The sequence below is a fragment of the Hypanus sabinus genome, chromosome 6 (genome assembly GCF_030144855.1).
Source record: "Hypanus sabinus isolate sHypSab1 chromosome 6, sHypSab1.hap1, whole genome shotgun sequence".
Taxonomy (NCBI): Eukaryota; Metazoa; Chordata; class Chondrichthyes; order Myliobatiformes; family Dasyatidae; genus Hypanus; species Hypanus sabinus.
This window is the reverse complement of record NC_082711.1, coordinates 166,176,538-166,189,802: the sequence shown is the minus strand read 5'-3', so window position 1 is coordinate 166,189,802 and position 13,265 is coordinate 166,176,538.

Below are 13,265 nucleotides of genomic sequence, written 5' to 3'. Positions count from 1 at the left end.
ACATTTCTCTAGGACCAAGTGCAAAACACAGTGCATACATTACATACAGCACATAAAATAATACTAACAGAATAATATTAACAGATAATTTAAAAAAATTCTGTAGGTGTTGGTGTAAAGTGCATATGCAACATAAAGTTACAGTAAGTATACAATAGTATTAAGCTACTGGCACTGTCATAACTAATGTGTACTGGATGATAGCAGTGGGGTTCAGATTGGAATTGATGAATATTAAACAATGTCTTTAATTTTCAGCTCAATCTTCTATCAGTAGTCAGATCGCCCATTTGCAGCAGGGAACTAACATTCTCCTGGACTTGTGATGGGATTCGAGTTATCCTTTAACAACATGATCAGCATTAATCATCTCCTTTGGCGGAAAAAATACTGAAATGTGTAGATCTACTGAACTACAAGAGTTACTGAATGCGGGACCTCAATGGTATGGATGGCTTCATTGTACCCAGGACACACTTCCAAACTCAGTGCAGATCTGCAGAGATCCTTCTCGCCAGCCACGTGCTGTTTGATCCACACCTGCTCCCTGAATCCACTAGCTTCTTCTCCGCTTACTGATCTCACTGAATCTTACCTTCATCGAATGAGTTTCCAACATTTTTAAACTCAGGCTTCCTCTAAGCAGCCCACAGTACAACTTGGCCAAGCAACAGCACCAAATGGTCAGAATTTGGACAAGTCCACAGGTTCTGGAGATATGACTGCATTAAATAAACAAGACCTTGCTGGTCAGAATTCTCAGCTACAGGGCAGAAGAGCTCCTGTTTCCCATTCCCCATTTAATTGGAGTAAACATCATCTTGGAAGATTATTTTTAATAATCCAAGAATAGTTTCAGTAGGTTTTTTATTCTACACTCCAGTGAAATCATATAAGGAGCTCACAACAGCTCCAGAGATATTACAGCTTCCTCGTTCACCATGGAAACCATAACCACTGCAACTTTTAAAGGAGGAATTTGATTAACAGCAGTTGGCTTATTGCTTCTCTGACATCAGCATGAGCACTCAGTGTGGTAACCCAGACTGAAAAAAAAACACAACAGGTCAATACTGGGAACAAAAATACCTCATAATATTCAATATATAAGAATTCTAAATGCTTGTGTCCATATGGCACCTGTAATTTCAATCATTCAAGAAAGCACAAATCAATTAAGCACATTCACAACACAGGCCACATATTGACCCATAGTTTTGACTTAAGAAAAATTAATATGGTTCCTATTCAGAAATCCACTCTTCTTAGTCTCTTTCCTTCTGAGGACCACAATGTAGGGTTCTTCTGCGACTGGAGAGGAAGCACTTCCCTCCAAACTACTTGGAGGTGCAGCTGCGCAGTAACTGAAACGCTTCCACGCACATAGCCATTGTTACCGCGCCCATCTGGAATTTTTGTTTATATAACATTAATATAATAATAAACGTACCACAAACTTCACTTAGAAACATTTTTGAGCTTCGATGTATTCACATTGGTCAGTGTTTAAATTTTCATTCTAAATATTAACAGTATGCATATTACAAAAAGAAAATATTTAAAGTGCCGGTCAGTGTAAACATATCCTGCTCCGAGCGACAGAAACGACTCGAAAGAAAATTAGAAGGAATGTAGGGGGGTGGGGTCAGGTTGGGTGGGGAAGTCCCCTAATTTTTATAGCGGCATACCACACTAACGAGCCACATGAGTGACAGGAGTACTATCGGTGTGTTGGAAGGTAACAATACTGAAATTATTGACTGTGAATGTAAAGAATGAAAAAGCATTGCACCGTTTAGACTAAATTTTTTTATGAATAAAGTTTATTTTGAAATTTTTTTAAAATTCTGCTGTACCACGTCCTTAGCTGTGTGATGCAGCCAGTTACTGTATCCTGATTCCTTGTGCCCTATATTACAATTGGGATGGCGATGTGATAGCAAAAAAAGCAAAAATGAAGAATTCCTTTGCAGCTCTTTTGTTTGTTACTTAAAATTTTTCTTTTCGTCCTTAATCTTGCTTTGTTTCTTTTTATTCTTTGACGCGTGTGCTGGGATGCCTGTGCAGTCGCAAATTCCTTTTCCTGACCTCCATCCACTGTTACCAGTCTGAAGGACACAGACCCTTACTCCTCATTGTCCAGCTTCCAGGATACTCCACTGCCCTTTCTGTGAAGGTTACACCCCAGTCTTCTGCGTCATTCCACACACTAAGCTTGGTCCCCCAACTCAGAGAAAATGGGAATTTCTTTGAAGCTGCTGTTGACCGGGAATTGAATGTTTCACCGTGGTCAGTCTAATAACGTAGGAGCAGGAGTGAGCCACATTGTCCCTCAACCCTATCCTGTTGTTCAACACTATCATAACCCAGACCTCAAATAGTCTTCTTTGCCAGCTTCATGTGTCTTTTGATCATCATCATCATGTGCCTTGTTGTCCGATGTAGGTGATCACGATCTTTGACCCTGGCTGTCCTCAGCAAATTTTTCTAGAGAAGTGCTTTGCAATTGCCTTCAGGGCAGTGACTTTACAAGACGGGTGACCCCAGCCATTATCAAGACGCTTCAGAGATTGTCTGCCTGGTGTCAGTGGTCGCATAACCAGGACTTGTGATAAGCATGGGGCACTTGTACGACCATCCACCGCCTGTTCCCATGGCTTCACATGACTCTGATCGGGGGCTAAGCAGGTGCTACACCTTGACCGGGGTGACCTACAGGCTAGTGGGTGGAAGGAGCGGCTTTGGTAGAGATGTAGTGAAGTTGAGTCGGGTCCCTTTCAGAATGGCAGGCTGTGACCAGTGGGGTACCGCAAGGTTCGGTGCTGGGACCGCAGCTGTTTACAATATACATTAATGATTTAGATGAAGGGATTAAAAGTAACATTAGCAAATTTGCTGATGACACAAAGCTGGGTGGCAGTGTGAAATGTCAGGAGGATGTTATGAGAATACAGGGTGACTTGGACAGGTTTGGTGAGTGGGCAAATGTATGGCAGATGCAGTTTAATGTGGATAAATGTGAGGTTATCCACTTTGGTGGCAAGAACAGGAAGGCAGATTACTATCTAAATGGAGTCAAATTAGGAAAAGGGGAAGTACAACGAGATCTGGGTGTTCTTGTACATCAGTCAATGAAAGCAAGCATGCAGGTACAGCAGGCAGTGAAGAAAGCTAATGGCATGCTGGCTTTTATAACAAGAGGAATTGAGTATAGGAGTAAAGAGGTCCTTCTGCAGCTGTACAGAGCCCTGGTGAGACCCCACCTGGAGTATTGTGTGCAATTTTGTTCTCCAAATTTGAGGAAGGACATTCTTGCTATTGAGGGAGTGCAGTGTAGGTTCACAAGGTTAATTCCCAGAATAGCAGGACTGCCATATGTTGAAAGATTGGAGCGACTGGGCTTGTATACAGTGGAATTTAGAAGGATGAGAGGGGATCTGATTGAAACATATAAGATTATTAAGGGATTGGACACACTGGAGGCAGGAAGCATGTTCCCGCTGATGGGTGAGTCCAGAACTAGAGGTCACAGTTTAAGAATAAGGGGTAGGCCATTTAGAACAGAGATGCGGAAAAACTTTTTCACCCAGAAAGTGGTGGATATGTGGAATGCTCTGCCCCAGAAGGCAGTGAAGGCCAAGTCTCTGGATGCATTCAAGAGAGAGTTAGATAGAGCACTTATAGATAGCAAGGTCAAGGGATATGGGGAGAGGGCAGGAATGGGGTACTGATTGTGTATGATCAGCCATGATCACAGTGAATGGCAGTGCTGACTAGAAGGGCCGAATGGCCTACTCCTGCTCCTACTGTCTATTGTCTATTGTATCTCCACCCCACCCTTGATAAATAAAACAAATTATCAACCTCCCCTTTAAGTGATTCAGCCTCCCCAAGAGAATTTCAATGATTCAAAGTACATTTATCATCAAAGTGTGTATAGAGAATACAACCCTGAGATTTGTCCTCCCACAGCCACGAAACAAAACAACTCCATTGAACCCATTCAAGAAAACATCAAACACCCGACGCAAGAACAAAGAACAAATTTCACAAACGGTGAAAAAGCAAGTGAACAACACGTAGAATAGCAAACATCAAACCAGGAATCCAGTAGTATTCAGTTTAGTTCAGTTCTGTGCCATGCCGCTAGCCCACTGCAGGCTACGGGGACGTCCTTCACCGAAGCGCCCCAGTCTGCATCGAACAAACCTCTCAAACGCTGGAAGAAAAAGAGTGGCCAGAATCCAGAAAAACACGGATCTCAAAGACCCCGGAAGTGAGTCCACAGCCTTGCTCACCAATCCTTGCAACATGGATCCCAAGACACCTGCACTTTTTTTCCCTGACAGCAGCTAGCAAGAGGGGGAGGAAGACCAGCCAAACGCGGGCAGGCGCCGCCGAGCTCCCAGCCGTCCTCTGCTCATCCACCACCCTCTGCGAGAAGTTCTTACACGAGGCCACCATTCTCTGCCCACGAACAAGCGTCCAGGGAAACAGAACTGACAGCATTTAGGAGTACCTCAGCCCCCCCACTTTCTCAATGACACTGGGTCTTGCCACGGCCTTCTGCATTCTCCACACACACACACTTGTAAGAAATACAGCCTTAGTGTGCCAAGAACATTACCAACTCAAATTTGCAAACCCTTGTCCTCTGAGATAAAAGCAAAAGATACCATTTGAAAAGTTTAACTTAACTTGATGCATACTTCAAAAAGACTTCAAAAAGACATAGGAGCAGAATCAGGTCATTGAGTCTGCTCCGCCATTCAATGATGGTTGATTTATTATCACTGTCAACCCCATTCTCCTGCCTTGTCCCCATAACCTCTGACACCATCACTAATCAAGAACCCATAAACCTCTGTTTTAAATATACCCAATGACTGACCTCCACAGCTGTCTCTGGCAATGAATTCCACAGATTCACCACCCTCTGGCTAAAGAAATTCCTCCTCACCTCTGCTCTAAAGGGATGACCTTGTATTCTTAGACTCCCCCACTATAGGGAACATCCTCTCCACGTCCAATCTATCATGGCCTTTCAATATTCTTATTCTTCTGAACTCCGGCCGGTACAGGCCCCAGGCCATTAGAGGCTCCTCATACCTTAACCCTTTCATTCCTGGAATGATTCTGGTGAAGTCCTCCGGGCCCTCTCCAATGCCAGCACATCTTCTCTTCGATATTCCAAGTGCAGTCTGACCAATGCCTTATGAAGCCTCAGGACTAAGAGAAAGTAGGGAGTGCTTAGAAAGACAAATACAGAATTGAAATCCAGCTAAAATTTGAATATGTTTACTGGATACTTCCATAAATAATTCATGAAACAGTCAGAGTGGAGTTGGGATTTTATTTTATCCAGAGAATGGTGGGACCTGGAACTCATTGCCTGTAAGGGTGATGACTGCAAGAGGAACTGTTCACATATCATGATGAAGACCATATTATCACACTGCCACGGTAGCGTAGCTGTTGGTATGATGCCATTGAAACTCGGGGCATCAGAGGTCAGAGTTCCATCTCAGCGTCCTCTGTTAGGTGTCTCCCTGTGGAACGTGTGGGTTTGTGTCCGGGTCCTCCAGGTTCCCACAATCCAAAGTCATACCTGATAGCTTAATTGGTCATTTCAAATTGTCCTCAAATAATGTTAGAATTAAATCGGGGCTGTCAGGATTGCTAGAAAGTATGTCTTGAAGGACTGGTACAGCCTATTCTGTGCTGTATCTCTCAGCAAATTGAAATTAAAAGATTAAAAATTTATAATTGTGTACCTGATACAATATATGATATATCATAAACCATAGCACTGGATGTGGAGCTGGGAAGTCAAATGGATCTCAAAAGCCTTCTCCCAGTCAGTGTTGGCAAGGATCAAATAGCATCTTCCTGTAAATACTACTGATTCTGCAACTGCTAAATTGCTACCAAAATCCTGATTTCCAGTCATTAATATTCATTTGAATATGTTGTTTAGTCTTTTACTCCAGATTCCAACTATAAACTAATCCTTCAAGTCTCTCCCTTATAAATGTTAATCTGTTAATTGCTCATTTAAATAGGTCAGTCTAACACGTCATTAGTCACGAAAATCTAGGCTGACATTTCTAAGTCCTGCATTAGCAGACACATGTGTCCTTTGAATATATTAAACTAATACAGTCTGCCTGATTCAAAAGGGTCAGGTAAATCTCCTGGTCCTGCTTGGAGAAGAGCGTAGAACTATCCCAGTCACACAACCAGAATTTAAATTTCATTAGAGACCAACACAGAGTAATACAGGGTCTTGAACCAAAATGTCATTAATTCCCACCCACTCTGCACCCTCAGCCAACGCTGCTTGACCCGCTAAGTTCCTCTGGATCATTTTGTGTGCCATTCACCTTGGCTGTTGTGAGACTTTGCTGAATGTAAAACATTACGGCCAGAGAAAGGCCATTTATAGAACACAGAACAGTGTCCCAGAGTACAGGCCATTCGGACACAATGTTGTGCCAACCCTTAAAGTCACTCTAAGATCAATCTAACCCTTCCCTTCTACATAGCCCTCTGCTTTTTATCATCTGTATGTCTATTCACTTAAATGCCCTTAATGTACGTGCCACTACCACCACCTGCATAAGAAACCTACCTTTGACATATCCCTATACCTCCAGTCACCTTAAAATTACATCCTCTCATATTAGCCATTTTCCACCCTGGGGAAAAGGCTCTGAGGCTACCCCCTCGATCTATGCCTCTTGTCATATTGTACGCCTCTTTCAAGTCACTTCTCATCTATTTTTGCTCCAAAGAATAAGAAAAGCCCTAGGTTGCTCAACCTATCCTCATAAAACATGCCCTCTGATCCAGGCAGCATCCTGGTAAATTCCCTCCCTAAAGTTACCCATCCCTTCTTGTAAGAGGCAACTGATACTGAACACGATATTCTAAGTGTGGTCTAACCAAGGTTCTTGAGAGCTACAACATTACCTTGTAGTCTACTGACTAATGAAGGGCAACACACCATACACCTTCTTCATAATACCATCAGCTTGTATGGCCATTGGATTCACGCCAACCTCCAGGGAAGCAATCCCATTCCCTTGGAATTTATCCTCACACAGGCATGACTAATAACTCTCCTCTAATTCTTTTTCCTATGAATCTACAGTAAGGAGCAACTTACACAGCCAATTAAACTACTTGTGTGTCTTTGGGTGGCGGGGTGGAGAGATCCCTGGTTGGAAACCAGTCATTTTTTAAATAATACTTTTTATAAGATTTGTAATTTTTAACAAAACCATGTATTTATCACAGTATGTGGTGGTCCGTCCCTTCTTACTGCCAGAGAGCTGTATAGCAGTTAAACTAATGGTTTGTCAGCTCTCTCATTTTCTATTGGCTAAGTATTAGCACATTACCCACATTATATGATGTAGTCCATTAACTAGTTCATTTCTATCTAAGGAATTTCCTTACCTTATTTATAAAAGCGATGGAGTTTTCAGAGGCATCATCTTTTTCCTTTGTCTTCATATTCTTTGCCATTAACTTACCTCTCAGCATCATTTCTTAGTTCTTTTATTTCATTTGCTTAGTATTTGCCCGTTTGTTTGTACTGTACTTTAAAATAAACAATTGTTAGACTTAAGAATGCTCGTTATTCCTGACTCCTGGAAGAACCCCAAGGATCAGAAAATAAACAGAGATCCTACAGTCTCTACCAAAGGAGGTGCAAGGTGCTCCTACCCTGTACTAGCCTTGGGCAAGGTGTAGCACCTGCCTAGCCCCCTGATCAGGGTCACGTGAAACCATGGGAGCAGGTGGTGGATGGTCGTATGAGCAGCTGGTGCACATCACAAGTCCTGGCTATGTGATCACTGATGCCAGGCAGACAATCTCTGAAGAGTATTGATAATGGCCAGGGTCACCCGTCTTGTAAAGTCACTGCTCAGAAGGCAGCAACGGGCAAACCACTTCCGTAGAAAAACTTGCCATGGTTACATGACATGGCAGGTAATTATGGCTCATGCGGTCTCAGAGAGAGCGCGCAAGGTCCTCACACTCAGCATGAAGTTGGGATTGGGTTCCTGGAACTGTGGTGCAGCAGTACTTCTGGTGTGTCCCATGGTTGCAAAATGCATTAGATACTTCGAGATTCATGTTACACAAATGTTGGTGGTGTGGTGGAGAGAGAAGCTTGTTGTAGGTTACAGTGGTACATGGACAGGATGCAGAGTTGGGCAGAGAAGTGGTAGATGGAACTTAAACCAGAAAAGGGTGAAGTGATTCACTTTGGAAGGTTGAATTTGAAGGCAGAGTACAGGGTTAATGACAGGATGGAGGAACAGAAAGAGTTTGGGGTCCACATCCATAGATTTCTCAAAGTTCCAACACAAAATAGATAGGGTTGTTAAGAAGGGACTTAGTGTGTTGGCCTTCATTAACCTGGGAATTGAGTTCAAGAGCTGCAAGGTAATGATGCCGCTCTATAGAACTCTGGTTAGACCGCACTCGGCATAAGGCTTTTAGTTCTAGTGGCCTCATTACAGGGAGGGTGTGGAAACTTAAGAGAGGGTGCAGAGAAGATTTACCAGGACGCTGCCTGGATTAGAGAGTGTGTCTTATCAGCATGGGTTTAGTGAGCTGGTTGGGAGGTGACTTGATAGAGGCGTATATTTTGAAAAGAGATATAGATCGAGTTGACAGCCAGAGGTTTTGTCCTAGTGTGGAAGTGGCTAATATGAGAGCCAAATTTTAAGGGGATTGTCAGAGGCATTATTTTTATTTTACACAGAGAGTGGTGGGGGTGTGGATTGCATTGCTAGGGGTGGTGGTAGAGGCAGATACATTAGAACACATTTAAGAAACCCTTAGACACACGGATGACCACAAATGATCTCACTTTAAGGACTCGTCACCTTGTTATTTCACGCTGTCATTAGTTATTGCTATTTATTTATATTTTGCATTTGCACAGTTTGTTTTCTACTATGCTCTGCTTGATCTTTTCATTGATCCTGTTTATAGTCACTGCTCTGTAGATTCGCTCAGTATGCTCAAAGGAAAAGAATCTCACGGTTGTATGTGTGGTGAACTACGTGTGCCTGTCTGGACATGCCCCCTGCTGACTGCTCCTGTGGCTCCTCCCACAGACCCCAGTATAAAGGCGATTGAGGCCTGAGCCCGGCCTCTCAGTCTCCAGGATGTAGTATGGTGGTCACTCACTGCTTGTTCCTTCTTCCAGTCAATAAAAGCCGATATCTCGCCTTTACGTCTCAGAGTGAGTTATCGATGGTGCATCAGTATGTGGTGACATTTCTGCACTCTCATAATAAAATTTACTTTGAACTGTTGAACTTTGATGGACAATAGAAAAATGGAGGGCTATGTAGGAGGGAAGGGTTACACTGATCTTAGAGTAGTTTAAAAGGTTAGGATAACATCATGGGCCAGAGGGCCTACACTGTGCTGTATTGTACCATGTTATATTAAATGGCTTTAAGTCCCTTATACAGACCATTTAAAAGCTAGATATTTGTTTTGTCCATGATGTTCTTTGCATCCTCCTCAAAAACCCCATCTCTACTGCTTCAATTTGTTTCCTCATGTTAGTAGATATTGTCCAACATTCTGATCCATAAACGTAACATTTCAGTGCTCTGAGGTGGGTTGTCATGCCCAGTTTAGTGTTGGTCAGTATATTCTTCATTCTTGTAAAGGTATCTTTTGCCATCCCTGTTCTTCTTTTGATGTCCATGTCGCACCTGCCATCTGATGTCACTCAGCTTCCTAAGTAGCAAAAGTTCTGTACTTGTTTTATGTCTTCCCTGTTTTTCTCAGCCTGCAGATAGGATTCTCCTTCTTTTTGGATATCACCATACATTGTCTTTTTGCAATTGATAGATAGACCCATTTTTGCACTTTCTTCAACAACTATATCAATTAAGTTTTGTAGTTCTTCCTCTGTACTTGCAACTAACACAGTATCATCCACATATCTGAAATTACTGATGTCTTCACCGCCAACTTTGATTCCCAAGATGTCTCTTACTTTTTGTAAAATTGTTTCACTGTACACATTAAACAAAACGGGGGAAAAACACACACGAGGAAACCTGCAAATGCTGGAAATTCAAACAACAACACACACAAAATGCTGGTGGAACACAGCAGGCCAGGTAGCACCTATAGGGAGAAGCGCTGTCGACGTTTCGGGCCGAGACCCTTCGTCAGGACTAACCGAAAGGAAAGTCAGTAAGAGATTCTCCATCTATTCTTACAGAGGCAGTTTGTTCCCAGTACAGATTTCTGATTAGGTGGAAGTCTTTCGAATCTAGATTTAGAGTTTCCTGTAATATTTCAAATAATTTATTGTGCTTCACTTTATCAAATGCTTTTGTGTAGTCGATAAAACATACAAATTTTTTTGCACTTGAATAGCTCGTTCTGAAAGTATCCTTAACATCAATATCGCGTTTCTTGTACTTTTGCCTTTCACAAAACCACATTGTTCTTTACCTATTTCAGCTTGTATCTTACTTTTAGCTCTTGTCATCAAAATTCTTAGAAGTATCTTGGTGCTATGACTCATTAAACTTATGGTCCTATGCAATTCACATTCTGTTGCTCCAGGTTTCTCAGGAAGAGTGATAATTACTGATTTTTTCATCTCTTCTGGTATTATTCCAGTCTCATAAATGTCATTGATTAAATCAGTAAGCTTTTCAATTCCATAATCTTCAAGGGCGATAATTTGTTCTATTACTAATTCATCAGGACCTGCTGCCTTTCTTATTTCTTCATCTTATTTATTGCATTACGAACTTCAGATTTTAAAATACTTGGACCTTCAATGTTCTTCTTACTTTCTGGTTTCTCGCCTCGATCATTTTCAAACAATTCCTGAATATACTCAGTCCATCTGTTCATAATCTCATCTTTTTCCGCGACCGTCCTTTGCTTTCAAACATCCAGCTGAAGAACAGAGGAGCTTTTTACCAGTGATATTCTTGATTCGTTGACATACCCTTTTTGGATCAAGTAATAGGGATTCTTTCTAGTTGCTCACATTCCTGGTTTAACCATTCTTCTATGGCTTTTTGACATAAGCTTTTAACATTTTTTTTATCTTAGGGCTTATATTCTACAGGGTTTACTTTCTTCCGTCTGCTTTCTTCCATTAGATTTTTGATTTCATCAGTCATCCATTTATTCTTTGTGCTTTTTTCTTTTTTAGGAATCACTGAATTTGCTGATTCTACCAAGGCATCCTTTAGAAAGTTAAACTTCCTTTCTACATGATTGCTATCATCTTCAACAGATTCTATTTCTAGACTTTGAAATCTATTCCTTACTTCAATTGTAAATTTTTGTCTTAAGTTTTCTTCTTTAGTGAATCAAGGGATAGTTCAGATTTTTGCTTCTTTAGTTTTTTAAATTTTACTTTCACATGACGTATTACTGGGTTATGGTCACTATAATAGACTGCACCTGAATATGTTTTGCATTGAGTTACTGAGTTTCTAAATCTTTGGTTTATAGTAATAAAGTCAATTTGATTTCTGGTGTTAATACCCGGACTTTTCCAGGTCCACAAGCGTCTTGGACAGTTTTTAAAGTAGGTATTCGTAATGACCTGATTGTTCATCTTGCACCATTCTACCTATTTCTTGCCTCTTTCATTTCTTTCCCCTATTCCAAATTTTCCTATGGTATTTCCATCAGCACCTTGTCCTACTTTAGCATTTAGACAATAACAATATCTTGAGATTTGCATCCATTCTTTGCTTGTTCAAGCTCTTCATAGAATTTATCTGTATCCTCATTTGTTCCATCTGTTGTTGGTGCATATACCTGTACAATTGCTAAATCAAATGGTTGTCCTCTGAATCTATAAGAAGCACTTTTTCTGATATTGCCCAATGTCCTAAAACACTTTTAGTATGGGATTTTCCACAAGAATAAATTAGTGTTGTATTTCTATTCTGACGTGTTCCAGCACCTGTTCAACGGACTTCGCTAATTCCCATGATGTTAATCTTTAGTCTTTCCATTTCATTTATCACATTGTCCAATCTTCCTGCTTGATATAGGGTTCTTACATTCCAAGTGGCAATAGTTCTCTTTTGTGTTACTTGAATTTTATGAGCAGTACCTTGATGACGGTCGGGGATCCCCTGCTGTCCAGAATCAACCCCCCCCCCCCCCGAGTGAAGCATCTTCAGAAATGAATGACTAAGGGGTAACTCCACTTTCCCCAAAGCTCTGAAAGTCCCTAACCAGAGCCTCATCATCGGTTGCAGTTTAAGAGTCATACCCAGGACAAGTTACCGTCATAATGCAGGAAATATAGCAGCTGCACTTTACACAGCAAGATCCAAAGCACCAGTGTGATACCGCGCAAATCATTTCAGATAGAGACACAAGAGACCGCGGATGCTGGAATCCAAAGCCACAAGCAATCCGTAGGAGGAACTCAGAGGGTCCGAGCAGCATCTGTGGGGTGAAAGGAGCGGGCATCGCTTTAGGTCAAGACTAAGGATGGAGAAAGATGACAGCCACTATCAAGAGTAGAGGTGGAGTGGTGGAGCTGGGAGACACGGGCCGGTGGATGGTAGCTAGAGACAGACAGAAGTAAAAGGCAGATGGAATCAGATGAGGGGAAGGTGAAGGTGTTGACAGCTTATCTCAAACATTGGCTTAAGTTCAAAAGCAGCCTGGGTACAATCAAACTGCTCTACTGCTTTGCAAGTTGTGCATGGGGATCCTTTACAACCACAGGGGTATCTGTAATAACCTCTCCTGATAGAGCATCTCCTGCACTGCCTCCGCGTGATGACCTACAAGTTTAAAACTTTGAATGCCTCCAGCGTGACTCACATGACCAGGCGTCAAATGAATCCAAATCCAAAATGTGGCAAAGAAAGATGAAAATACAGAATATTAAAAAAAACTAAAAAAAGTCAAGAAAAAAAGCAGATTGAACACTGAAATCAAAATAGAATTTGTTATTTAAAGTTATTAAAGAAATGGCAGGTTCTGGCAATGTGCCCAATCATTACTTGGCACCGTGCATACAAGTTCTGTCATGTTAGTGGTTTCCCTCTGTAGAGCTGCCAGACGTTCACTAAGCTTTCTCTTCAGAAATAGACTGGTCTGGGCCAAATCACAAGGAAACAGCTCTGTGCAAAGTGTTAGGCACATACACAGCATATACAGCAAGAGCAGGGTGCCTCAGACTTTTGCAGGAGCGAGCTTGTAAATCTGGCAGGAGAAAAGGA